A 13,498-nucleotide genomic window follows, 5' to 3' on the forward strand; every position below is an offset into this window, starting at 1 on the left:
GCAGTGGGGAGTGGGCGTGGCGGGGGGGAGGGGCAGAAACGGTCTCTGTGCATAGTCTCCTGGCAAATACTTCATTATGCATCCTTACCTTAGAAGGAAAAGGCAACATAAGGAAAAAAAGTTTTCTTTTTAAAAAATGTTTGTTTTTGAGAGGAGAAGGACACAAAATCCAAAGCAGGCTCCAGGCTCTGAGCTGTCAGCACAGAGCCTGACGCACGGCTTGAACTCATGAACTATGAGATCATGACCTGAGCTGAAGCTGGACACTTAAGTGAGCCAGCCAGGCGCCCTGAAAAAAATGTTATTAAGATTCAAATAATACTTAAAGAAAGTATCTGTATAGTAGTCACAGCTAACGTTTGTGGCTCAACCTGGACTAACTCCTTTAATTCTCACAAAGACTCTCAAGAGGGTAGGTACTATTATTCTCTCTACTATACAGACAAGGAAACTGAAGCACGGAATAGCTGAGGTGGATACAAATCCAAGCAGAACTCCAGAGCCCAAGTTCTTTACTCACTGTGCTCGGTAAGTATCTGCCATGACTGTAACATGAGGTGGGTAACATACACAAGAAAAGAAAACCCAAAATATGTTAGAATACTTCACTGAAGACTAACAGAATTAACACTGCATCTAAAAGTCCGTGATCTGGAAAAACTGAGAGGAAAAGAAAAAAAGAACCAACCAGTAAATGGTATTCTTTAAAAAACAAAAACCTGCGGCACTCCCATCTTTAAGTACTAAGTGGGCAGGTTGGGAAGGCCTTTCATTAGCAAAATTAATGAACAGAATCATACGAAGATATTCTGGAGAAAACATCTAGGTAGAAAAATGAGTAGCCTTAGTCCTTATTTGTTAAACACTAGAATACATGTGACCTACAGATTTTTATTGAAATAAAGTGTTAAAGATATGAGAAATCTTTAGGTATGCAAGAGCTTTGATATCTCCTCCAAAAATGACTAAATTTATTACCAGCACATAGGAAGAAGAATCAAAATGGTATTTTTGAGGGAGACAGAGGATCTGAACCATGCTGGTTCTTGCTGCCAGCAGAGCCCAATGTGGGGCCTGGAACTCATAAACCGTGAGATTATGACCTGAGCTGAAGTTGGGACGCTTAACCCACTGAGCCACCCCGGCGTCCCTAAAGTAGCTTGCTTGCTTGCTTTCTTTCTTTCTTTTTAAAGATTTTTTTTTTTTTTTTAACGTTTATTTTTGAGACAGAGACAGAGCATGAATGGGGGAGGGTCAGAGAGAGAGGGAGACACAGAATCCGAAACAGGCTCCAGGCTCTGAGCAGTCCGCACAGAGCCTGATGCGGGGCTTGAACTCATGGACCGCAAGATCACACGACCTGAGCCGAAGTCGGATGCTTAACCGACTGAGCCACCCAGGCGCCCCTGTTTTTTAAAATAAGCTCTGTACCTGGCATGGGGCTTGAACTCATAATCCCAAGATTAAGAGTCGTGTACTCTACTCACTGAGGCAGCCAGGTGCCCCCAAATTAAAAATTTTTAAAGTTTAAAAGGACTGGCTGGGGAGAAAGGGAATGTAGGGGTAAAATAGGAGTTTATATATATATATATATATATATACATGTATATATACGTATATATATATATATACACACACACACACATACGTGTATATACGTATATATATATACATATATATATATATGTATATATATATATGCTAAATAAAGGCAAATGCCGTTAGAGTATAAACATGAGTTCTATAAAATGAATCACCATAGAATATAAAAGCTGAAAAAATTAGAGGGTTGGCATGTATCACAAATTATGAGAAGGCAGAAAGTGTTAAAATAGGGCTTTCTATATAAAGAAAGGACTATTCAAAACAAAGTTCTAGAGAACGTGAAGACAGACCAGAGAGGCCAGCAGACCCTATCTCTGGTTTCTCACTTGAACCCACTGCACATTGCCGGCATCTTCCTAGAAGTAGTGTGTACGTTTGGTGTCCCACATTTTGCAGCTGCCAAAGGTTGGGTACTTGCATCACTTGGCTTTGGGGGGCAACAGGGCCTGCACTCCTGGGTACTAGAGAATGGCAGCAAATAACCCATTATTAATGGGTGCAGGAGCATCCCCACAGGCTCCAGTGCACAGGCGGGGGGGGGGGGGGGGCAGAGAAGGCTATTGTTTGGTTTCTCTCTGAAAGGGCCCTAACCACCTGCCTTCCCAGCTGCTGCCTGACAGTGCAGCCTTCACTCATGCCTGTGATCCTCCCTTCAGGTCATTCAGGTATGGGTGTGCCCTCAGGTACTGCGAGCCACTGAGAACGGCAGCAGGACAGTCACAGAGTAAGAGAACAAAGAACTCTGGCCAGGCTAACTGATCTGCTTCATCTCCTACACAAGGTCACCATCAAGACTTGGAGGGGTTGTTGTATGTAATGTGTGGAAACCAAAGAAGAGAGTCCAGGAAAATGGAAAGAACAAGATAAAACTGAACTAGCCTTCATGAAACAGAGACCAGTGATTTACCTGATAGAGTTCAAAATAATAGTCATAAAGATCCTAACTGCGGTTAGGAGAACAATATATAAACAAGGGCAGTATTGCAAAAAAGAGAAAGTATAAGAAAGTATCAAAGAGAAATCAGAGCTGAATACAAGAACTGAACTGAAAACTTCAGTTCAGCAGCAGACTTGACCCTGTGGAAGAAAGGATCACCAAAATCAGGACAATGAAACTCCTCTAATCAGGAGAGTAAACAGAATGAAGGTGACTTAAAGGACTTATGTGAAAATATCCAGGGGACAAATACATGCAATACCAGAGTCCCAGAAGATAGGGGCCAGGAGCTTATTCGAGGAAATAATGGTTGAAGTCCCTCATCTGGGGAAGTGACCAGAAATCCACATCCAGGGAGCCCCCAGAGTTCCAAATAAGATGAATCCACAGAGCTCCACATCAAGACGTACCATAATTGTGAAAAGTTATAGCCAAGGAGAAAATCTTCGATGCAGCAGAGAAAAATGATTTGTTACCTACAAGGGAAACTCCGTAAGACTATCAGTGCAGTTTTCAGCAAATTGCAGCCAGAAGAGACTGGCAGGATCTGTCCAAAGTGCTGAAAGAAAAACAATGCCAACCAGTACTTTACCCAGCAGAGTTGTCTTTGACATTTGAATGAGAGTTTTTCAGACAAGAGCTGAGAGTTCAACACCACTAGGCCACTGTTACAAGAAATGCTAAAGGGACATCTTCAACCTGAAACAAAAGTAAGCTAATTAGTAACAAGGAGACATTTGAAGGTTTAAGTGTCCCTGGTAAAGATAAATAGAGTGAAATTCAGAATACTCTAATGTTCTAATGGTGGTGGGTACGTCACTTGTAACTGTAGTAAGAAGGTTAAAAGGCAAAAGTATTAAAATAAGTATAACTACAAATATTTTAATGGTTGCATAAGGTAAAAATAGCGACATCAAAACCAGTGTGGTAGGGGAATGTACAAGTGTGGTTTTTGTATGCATTTGAAGTTAGTTGTTATAGCTTAAAATGAACTATTACAAATGTCCTGGTGGCACCTGGGTGACTTAGTGGGTTGAACACCAACACTGATTTTGGCTCAAGTCATGAACCCAGGGTTGAGGGATCAAGTCCTGATTTGGGTGGAGCCTTCTTTCTCTCTGGGGAACCTGATGGCTCAGTTGGTTAAGCATCCGACTTCAGCTCAGGTCATAATCTTGAGGTTTTATGAGTTCGAGTCCCATATAGGGCTGTGCTGTCAGGGCAGAGCCTGCTTTGGATCCTGTGTCCCACCCTCCTCCTCTGCCTCTCCCCCACCTGTGCACACACATGCTCTCTCCCTCAAAAATAAAAAATTCTCTTTTCCCCCCTCTGCCTCTCTCCCCTGATGGGGATTTCTAAAAATTAAAAAAAGGATACTTAACTGCCTTATGTAAGCCTCATGGTAACTGCAAAACAAACACCTATAGCAGATACACAAAAAGATAGAGTCAAAAATTTACCAAATCACAAAGGGAGAGAGAGGTGAAAAAGGAAACAAAGGGATTACACAACAGCCAGAGAACAGTTAACAAAATGGCCATAGTAAATCCATACCTGTAAATAATACCTTTAAATACAAAGGAACTGAATTCTCCAATCAAAAGATACAGAGTAGCTGAATGGAGAAACAAAGACTGGACTATATGCTGCCTGCAAATAACATACTTCAGCTTCCAGGGCACAGACTGCAAGTGAAGTGTTGAAGATGATATTCCATGTACGGAGGCCAAAGAAAGCACGGAAGCTATACTCACATTGGACAAATTAGACTAAGACATAGAGGAGGCTAAACAGTTTCAGGTATTGATGCACCTGACACAGGGGCATGATATAATGAGGAAGGGACTTCAGGAACCTCTTTCAATAATGGAAAGATTGTCCAGACGTAAAATCAAAAAGGAAATACTGCACTTAACATGTTAGACCAGATGGACTTAGATAATTACAAAACATTCCATCTAACAGCAGAATCCACATTCTTCTCAAGTGCACATGGAACACTGGGATAGATCATAGGTCAGGCCAGAAAAGAAATCGTGGTAAGTTTAAGGTGATCAAAATACTATCTAGCATTTTTTCTAACATTGGTATAAAACTAGAAATTACAAGAAGAAAAAGTGAAAAATACGCAAATATGTGGAAATTAAAAACCATTAAACGGAATCAATGGATCAAAGAAATCAAAAGAGAAATTTAAAAAAATATTGACACAGGGGCACCAGGCTGGGTCAGTCGCCAGAGCATGTAACTCTTGATGGTGGGGTTAGAAGTCTGAGTTTCATGTTTGGTGCAGATTACTCAAATGTAAAATTAGAAGAAAATGTTGACTGACACAAGTGAAGATGGAAATACAACATACCAGAACTTATGGGATGTAGCAAAAACAGCTCTAATAGGGAGGTTCACAGTGACAAATGCTCACATTAGGAATCAAGAAAGATCTCAAACACACTACACCTCAAGGAGAAGAAAACAAAGCAACCTTTAAGTTAGTAGAAGGAAGGAAATAACAAATACCAGAGTGGAAATATATGAAATAGATACAAAAATGACAACAGAAAAGACCAATAGAGCTAAGAGCTGTTTTTTGTTGTTGTTTTTTTTTTTTTTCAACGTTTTTTATTTTTTTTTTTATTTTTGGGACAGAGAGAGACAGAGCATGAACGGGGGAGGGGCAGAGAGAGAGGGAGACACAGAATCGGAAACAGGCTCCAGGCTCCGAGCCATCAGCCCAGAGCCTGACGCGGGGCTCGAACTCACGGACCGCGAGATCGTGACCTGGCTGAAGTCGGACGCTTAACGGACTGCGCCACCCAGGCGCCCCTGTTTTTTGTTGTTTTTAAAGCAGAAACAAAAACTATTAGCTAGACTTAATAAGAGAACTTGCTTTGGCAGCAAATATACTAAAAATGGAATGAAAATAAGAGAATTCAAATATATAAAAGTCTAAATGAAGGAGACATCACACAAATACCACACAAATACAAAGGATAATAAGAGGCTACAATGAATAATTCCCAACACATTGGAAGACTCAGAAGCAGATAAATTGCTAGAAACACACAACCTACTAAGAATGAATCATGAAGAAACAGTATCTGAACAGATCAATTAACAGTAAGGACATTGATTCAGTAATCAAAAACCTCACATGGAAGTCCAGGACCAGACAGTTCCACTGCTTAATTCTATCAAGCATTTAAATAGAAGAAATCATTTTATGAGGACAGCACTACCCTGATAACCAAAACCACACAAGGACACTACAAGAAAGAAAATTACAGACTAATCCTTCATGAACACAGGTGCCAAGAGCCTGAACAGCATATTAGCCAATCAAATTCTACAGCATATTAAGCAGATCACATATCACAATCAAATGAGATTTATTCCAGGGATGCAAGTGGATGATGGTTTAGTATCTGCAAATTCATGATACATCATTAACGAAATAAAGTGTAAAAATGATGTGATCATCTTTACAGATGAAGAAAAAGCATTTGACAAAACAAAAAAATCTGATAACTCCCAACATACTGGATATAAGAAGAATATGCTTCAACTTAATAAAGATCATCTATGATAAGCCCACAGCTAATATACTTTCAATAATGGTTGAAAAGCTCAAGGTCTCATCTCCAAAACATGAACAAGGATACCCACTTTCATCAATTTTATTCAATAGATTGGAAGTCCTAGCCAAAGAATTATGCAAAGAAAAGAAATAAAAAGCATGAAAGTCAGAAGGGAACTAAAACTGTCTCTATTTGTAGATAATATGACATACAGAACACACTAAAGACTATCAAAGTAACTGTTAAAACTAATAGACGGATTTGGTACAGTTGTAGGACATAAGACCAATATACAAAAGTCCACTACATTTTTATACACTAAGTCTACTAACAGGGACATTAAACAAACAATCCCATTTACAATTTTATCAAAAAGAATAAAGTATCTAGTAATACCTTTAACCAGGGAGGGGAAAGATCTGTACACTGATACTATTAAGACATTTGCGAAAGAAACTAAAGAAGAAACAAATGGAAAGATATTCCATGTTGATGGACTTCAACAAAGAATCTGAAAATTTGTGTGGAACTACAAGAGAGCCTGAATAGCCAAAGCAATCTTGAGAGAGAATATAGACAGAGGTATCACACTTCTTGAGTTCAAACAAAGTTAAAGTAATCAAAACAGTATGGTACTGGCATAAAGCAGACACAAAGATCAATGGAATAGAGGAGTTAGAAGTAAAACATGCAACATGTGATCAATTAACTTATGACAAAGAGACAAGAATATAAAATGGGGAAAGGACGGACTCTTCAATTAATGGTGTTGGAAAAACTGGGTAGCCACATGCAAGAGTGAAACTAGACCCTTTCCAACATACACAAAAATTACCCCAAAATGTAAATTAAAAGCTGAAATCTAAGATCCGAAACTGTAAAACTTCTAGAAGAATACACAGAAAGTGACCATCTTTCCTCCCAAGATTTTACTTAAATTCAAGTTTAGTTAACATACAGTGTAGTATTGGTTTCAGGAGAAGTTAGTGATTCATCACTTACATAGAACACCCAGTGCTCATCACAAGTGCCCTCTTTTTTTTTTTTTTTTTTTTTAACGTTTATTTATTTTTGAGACAGAGAGAGACAGAGCATGAATGGGGGAGGGTCAGAGAGAGGGAGACACAGAATCTGAAACAGGCTCCGGGCTCTGAGCTGTCAGCACAGGGGCCCGATGCGGGGCTCAAACTCACGGACCGTGAGATCGTGACCTGAGCCAAAGTCAGTGCTCAACCGACTGAGCCACCCAGGCGCCCCACAAGTGCCCTCCTTAATACCCATCACCCATTTAGCCCATCCCCCACCAACCTCATTGAAAGTGACCTTGGCAATGGTATTTTGAATTTGAAACCAAAAGCAGAGGCAGCAAAAGCAAAAAAAAAAAAAAAAAAGGAAACAAATGGGGCTACATCAGACTTAAAAAGCTTAGGCACAGCCAAGGAAACCAGCAAAAAGAAAAGACAACATATGGAATGGGACAGAATATTTAGAAACCATGTACCTGATAAGGAGTTAATGTTCAAAAGGAACTCCCATAAGTGAATAGCAAAAAACCAAGCCAACTAAAAAATGGGCAGAGGATCTGAAGAGAGCTTTTTCCAAGGAAGACATATAAATGAGCAGGGGGTACATGAAAAGGTGCTATCAGTAGTCACCTGGGAAATGAAAATCAAAACTACAATAACGTATCATGTCACACCTAGTAGAATGGCTATCACTGAAAAGACAGAAGCACTGGTAAGGATGTGGAGAACAGAACCCCTGTGCACTGTTAATGAGAATGTAAACTGATGCAGTCATTATGGAAACCGTGTGGAGTTTTCTCAAAAATTAAAGTCAAAAAATCAGAAAAAATAGGAAAAAAAAATATTCCAAGGAAATGAAAACAGGACGTTGAAAAGGCATGATCCACAGTAGCTAAGATACGGAAACATCTAAGTGATAGTCAACAAATGAACATATAAAAACAGAGGTGGTAAATATATGCAATGGAATATTCAGCCACGACAAAGAGAAATTCTGCATATGCAACAACATGGATGGATCTTGAGGGCATTATACTTAGTGAAATAAGCCAGAGAAAGACAAATATTGCATGCTATCACTTATATGTGGAATTAAAAAAGTCGAACTCCTAGAAACAGAGAAGGAGAGGTGTCGTTAGGGGTTGGGGTAGGGGGGAGAGGTGGGTGGAACCAGGATTTTGTAAATGGGTATGTACAACATTTCAGTCTAATGTGAATATGCTTTCGGGATCTAATATATGACAACAGTGGGTAATACTGTATAGTTGAAATTTTCTAAGAGCTCAAAGGTCACACACACCCAAAAAGATAAACATGGGAGGTGATGGATGTGTTTGATGGGAGGAATCCTTCCAAAATGTACTGTAGATCCACTCATGATGTACACTTTAAATATTTTAACAATTTTAATCATCAATTTTAACTCAATAAAGCTGAAAAAAAAAAATGACAGTGATAGTTATGACAGTGACAGACTGCCCTAAGCAATATAGGAAAACAGATGAAGTGAAAACTATGGCCAAGGGGCGTCTGGGTGGCTCAGGTGGTTGAGAGTCCGACTTGATTTTGGCTTAGGGCATGATCTCATGGTTCATGAGTTCAAACTTCACGTTGGGCATCTCTACACTGACAGCATGGAGTCTGCTTGGGATTCTCTGTCTTCCTCTCTCTCTGTCTGGCCCCCTCAGAAACAAACAAACAAACAAACAAACAAAAAAAGAGTTAAAAAAAATAAAAAGAAAACCATGGCCAAGATAATTCTATGGGAAAGTAAAGGTTTAGGACAAAAGAGTCAAAAACAAACGTAGATAGAATTTGATAGTACAAAATTAAAGATCAAACCTAAGCATATTTATAACGAGAATATTTGTTTTTTGGCATCCATGCAAGATTTACAGAAATATCAACTTATCTTCTTACCAGAATAATAAAAACAAATTTTTAGGCAAATAAAGCATGCTTATTCTAAGTAATTAAGTTAACATATAAAAAATAACAAGAATAGGAAAGTACTTACCCTATCTTCCAAATCTTGATGTATTAAGTTGAAATCAGAACTAAATTCATAGCCTTAAATGCTTGCATAGTTTTAAAAGGAAAAAAAAGCGAGATAACTCTTGATTCAATTTAAGAAGTAAAACATGCAGAAGAACTCTGAAGAAAATAGCAAACATTTAAGAATAAACTACAAATTAGCCAATCAGAACAGTATACAATTTTTAAATTTAAGAGGTGATTTTGTCAAAAAATTAATCTCTAAAAAGAACGGGTAAGATTTAGAGGAAAAACATGGTATTTAATTCAGACTAAAGCTCCAAGCCTGGTTATACCCATCAGCCTAGAAGAAATCTTGGGGAAATAAAATGAATTGCTTCTGCAAAAGCCTCCAGGCTTAGGTGATTCAATTTCAAAGAATAATTATTTCCCGTTCTCAATAATCTGTTGCAGAGTACAGAAATAAAAAACAGCATTGGTAGCTAGTTGTGAAGGTGCTTATTATGTTCCATTGACCTAAATCCTCTACATAAATTGTCTTAAACATCACATTAATCCTAAAACAAGTACTATTTATTATTTCAATATTCAGATAAAGTGGAAAGACACAGAAAGTTTCAAATTCATTGAAAAACTGGCATAAGCTTGAAACCAATCTCATTATAAACATTAAAATGCTGACAAATCAAGTTATATTTAAAGAATCACTAAGATTGCAAAGTATACAATATTAGAATATAAAAACAAATTCATGAATTTAACAAAAATATTTTAATTGATGTTAGAACAGCACCTAATTAAGCTGAACAAATACTCCTGATGTAAATTCTTAAAACACTGCAAACAAAATCCAACACTGTATTGAACATTCTCTTTAAAATGAGGAATAAGACATGGAAGTCTACTTTGATCATTACTAGTTGTACTTGAAGGGCTAATCAGTGTGGTAAGAAGAAATGAAATTAGTTAATAATTATTTAGGGATGATACATCTTGTTAAGTAAAAAGTAAGCATCAGGAAAGCCATGGCTCTCATAGAGCTCACTTTGTTAAGGGGCTCAAATATAAAATCTAAAACACAAAGATTTCCTACAGTAATCAAGCTGGTGTGTTACTGGCACATCTTTAAAATGTAGACCAATGGTACAAACTTCCAGTTATAAATTAAGTCATGGAGATGAAAAGTACAGCATTGGGAATACAGTCAATGACGTTGTGATAATGTTCGACAGATGGTGACTACACTTATTGTAGTGAAGACCAAGTCATGTGTAAAGTTGTTTGCATCAATGTTATATACCTGAAAGATAACACTGTAGGTTAATGATATTTCAGTTAAGAAAAAAGAGGTCCAGAGGCAAACTCACACATACACAGTTTATCAGCTCCTGACAATGGGAACAGTATGACATATTTGGGAAAGGACAGTCTTTCTCAGTACTGGTGTTGGGTTAACTGGATATCCATATGGAAAATCATTTCCAGATGGATGCTTAATGAAAACACAAAAGGCTGACCAATAAAACTGCTAGAAGAAAAACATGGTAAAATATTCAGACATTGGACATCCATGGACTTGTATCTAGAACACAGAAATGTACGCATCAGTAAGAAAAAGGCAGACAACTCAATACAAAAGTGGTCAAAAGACACAAACAGAGGGGCGCCTGGGTGGCTTGGCCAGTTAGTGCAGTGCAGGGGCTCTGCACTGACAGCACGGAACCTGCCTGGGATTCTCTCTCCCTCTCTGCCCCTCCCCTGCTCACTCTTTGTCTAAAAAAAAAAAAAAAAAAAAAAAAAAAAAAAAAAAAAAAAAAAGACATGAACAGATACTTCACGAAAGGAAATAAACTATCCAAATGGCCAATAAGCGTTTGAAATGGTGTTCAATTGTCAGGAAGAACCAAAATAAAACTGCATTATGATGTCAATATACACCATCAAAATGGCTAAAATGAAAATACTGATTACTGACAATGATGTAAAACAAATGGAACTCTTTTTGCAATGTTGATAGTGGCACAATTTAGCAAAACCACTCTGGGAAACTGAAAAATGTGAATAAGGCTGTATATGTGTAACCCGCTAAGCCAGCAACCCTACTCCTGAGTATATAACCAACTGAGAAGTGTAATACATTCACCCCAAAAACGTACAAATATATTCAATTCTATTCATAATAGCTCCAAACTGAAATGTTCAACTCTAAAATGGATTAACTTAAAATACATAGCATTGAAGATGACATCTGAACTACATACGAGTGGATCTTGCAATATTGAGCAAAAGAACTTTTTATAAAAGACTGTAATATTGCACGAATACATTCACACAGAGTTAAAAAAAAAAAAAAAAAGCTCAAATTATGGTGTATATATAAACCAAGACAATTATTACCCTTGGGGTGAGCAGTCGCTAGAGGAAGTATGAAGGGCCTCTAGGGTATTGGTAATGTTCTGGTCTTCATCTGGATGATTAAGTGGATGTGTGTACTTTTAGGAAACCCACTTTAGTATGTGAACTTAACAGCTGGCACACTGTTATTTTATGCTTCCATACAGATTTTACACTAACTAAAAAACAATAACCAGTTAGAACGAGAGTTCTCTAAAAATGGCAACAACAACAAAATACTCTGTTTAGCAAGAAATTTATGAGGCTAGCGGCAACTACAAAGCTATAGATATATACCGTATTGCCCTTACCATTTGCCTCTTTCATTATCAGGGTTAATGTACTTCAAATGAATATTCCAAAAGAATTAAAACATTTAAAAAAATGTTTTTAGTTTTGAGAGAGAGAGAACACTAACAGGGGAGGGGCAGAGATAGAGGGAAAGAGAGAATCCCAAGCAGGCTCCACATTGTCAGCCCAGAGCCTGATAAGGGGCCTGAACCCACAAACCATGATATCATGACCTGAGCTGAAACTGAGTTGGATACTTAACTGACTGAGCCACCCAGGCGCCCCCCACAAAAGAATTTTAATTCTAAAGAAAACTAGTGATTCTAAACAGTTAACCAGGACACATGGCAGGAGTGAGTACTTGAAAAGAATAGTAGTTATAATGGACACAAAGCTATAATCATTTAATCAATGGCACAAAATCTATACCCACAGTATATAGTATACATACATATAAATTTTTTTCCATGTTTATTTTTCAGAGAGAGAGAGACAGAGTGTGAGCGGGGGAGGGTCACAGAGAGAGGGAGACACAGAATCTGAAGCAGGCTCCAGGCTCTGAGCTGTCAGCACAGAGCCTGAGGCGGGGCTCGAACTCACAGACTGTGAGATCGTGACCTGAGTTCAAGTTGGCCGCTGAACCGACTGAGCCACTCAGGTGCCCCTATGTATAATTTTTATTAATGTTTATTATTTTTGAGACCGAGACAGAGACACGAGTGGTGGGGACAGGCAGAGAGAGAGGGAGACACAGAATCTGAAGAAAGCTGCGACTGTCAGCACAGAGCCCACAGCAGGACTTGAACCCACAAACTGTGAGATTGTGACCAGAGCCGAAGTCGGATGCTCAACTGACTGATCCACCAGGTGCCCCTGTATGTATAAATTTAATGTAGGTTCAGCGTCTTTGGTCTTATACCTTTAAGGTTAGCTGGGTTTCATGATTCATAATATTCAGGATTTTTAAAAAGTAACATGATGTGTGTTTCATACCCAGTTGAATCTCAAACAGCACACTAAGCACATTACTACTTTTCTAGTAAAACGTGAATATCCATACCAAATGAGATAAAGATTCATGTAGCCTCATGTCAAATCAGGTCAGGTTTTGCCATAAAATGATTTTGATGCTAAACTTAGGGGAAAAAATTGGTGTCAGAACCTTTTGGATTTTAAAACTGTGAGTCAGAGATTGTGGATCAGGACAGAGTAAGGGAGACATCGTAAGCAGATGCATGTGAAGAGAGAAACCTTATTTTAATCAATTATAGAATCAAATGGTTAAATATTTAGGGAAAAATTAGACTTTGATCCTTACCTCAGACCAGATACTAAAAAAATTTTTATATGGGTTAGGAGCTAATACCTAATTTTAATAAATCAAGAAATAAAAGCCTAGAAACCAGTGATGACATTCTTCACTGTATCTCTGGTAAGGGAGAAACCGATGCTGTGGAAGAAATGACAAACTGAAAAAATTTTCTGCAAGAATTTGGGAAAATATTTTGAGATCCTTAAAAAAAATGTGCACTCAGTTTTTAATTTGGTAATTCTGCTCTCCTAAAATGTCTCCTAGGGGCGCCTGGGTGGCTCAGTCAGTTGAGCGTCTGACTTCGGCTCAGGTCATGATCTCACAGCTTGTGAGTTCAAGCCCCATGTGGGGCTCTGGGCTGGCA

Source organism: Neofelis nebulosa, chromosome 10 (genome assembly GCF_028018385.1).
Source record: "Neofelis nebulosa isolate mNeoNeb1 chromosome 10, mNeoNeb1.pri, whole genome shotgun sequence".
Lineage (NCBI taxonomy): Eukaryota > Metazoa > Chordata > Mammalia > Carnivora > Felidae > Neofelis > Neofelis nebulosa.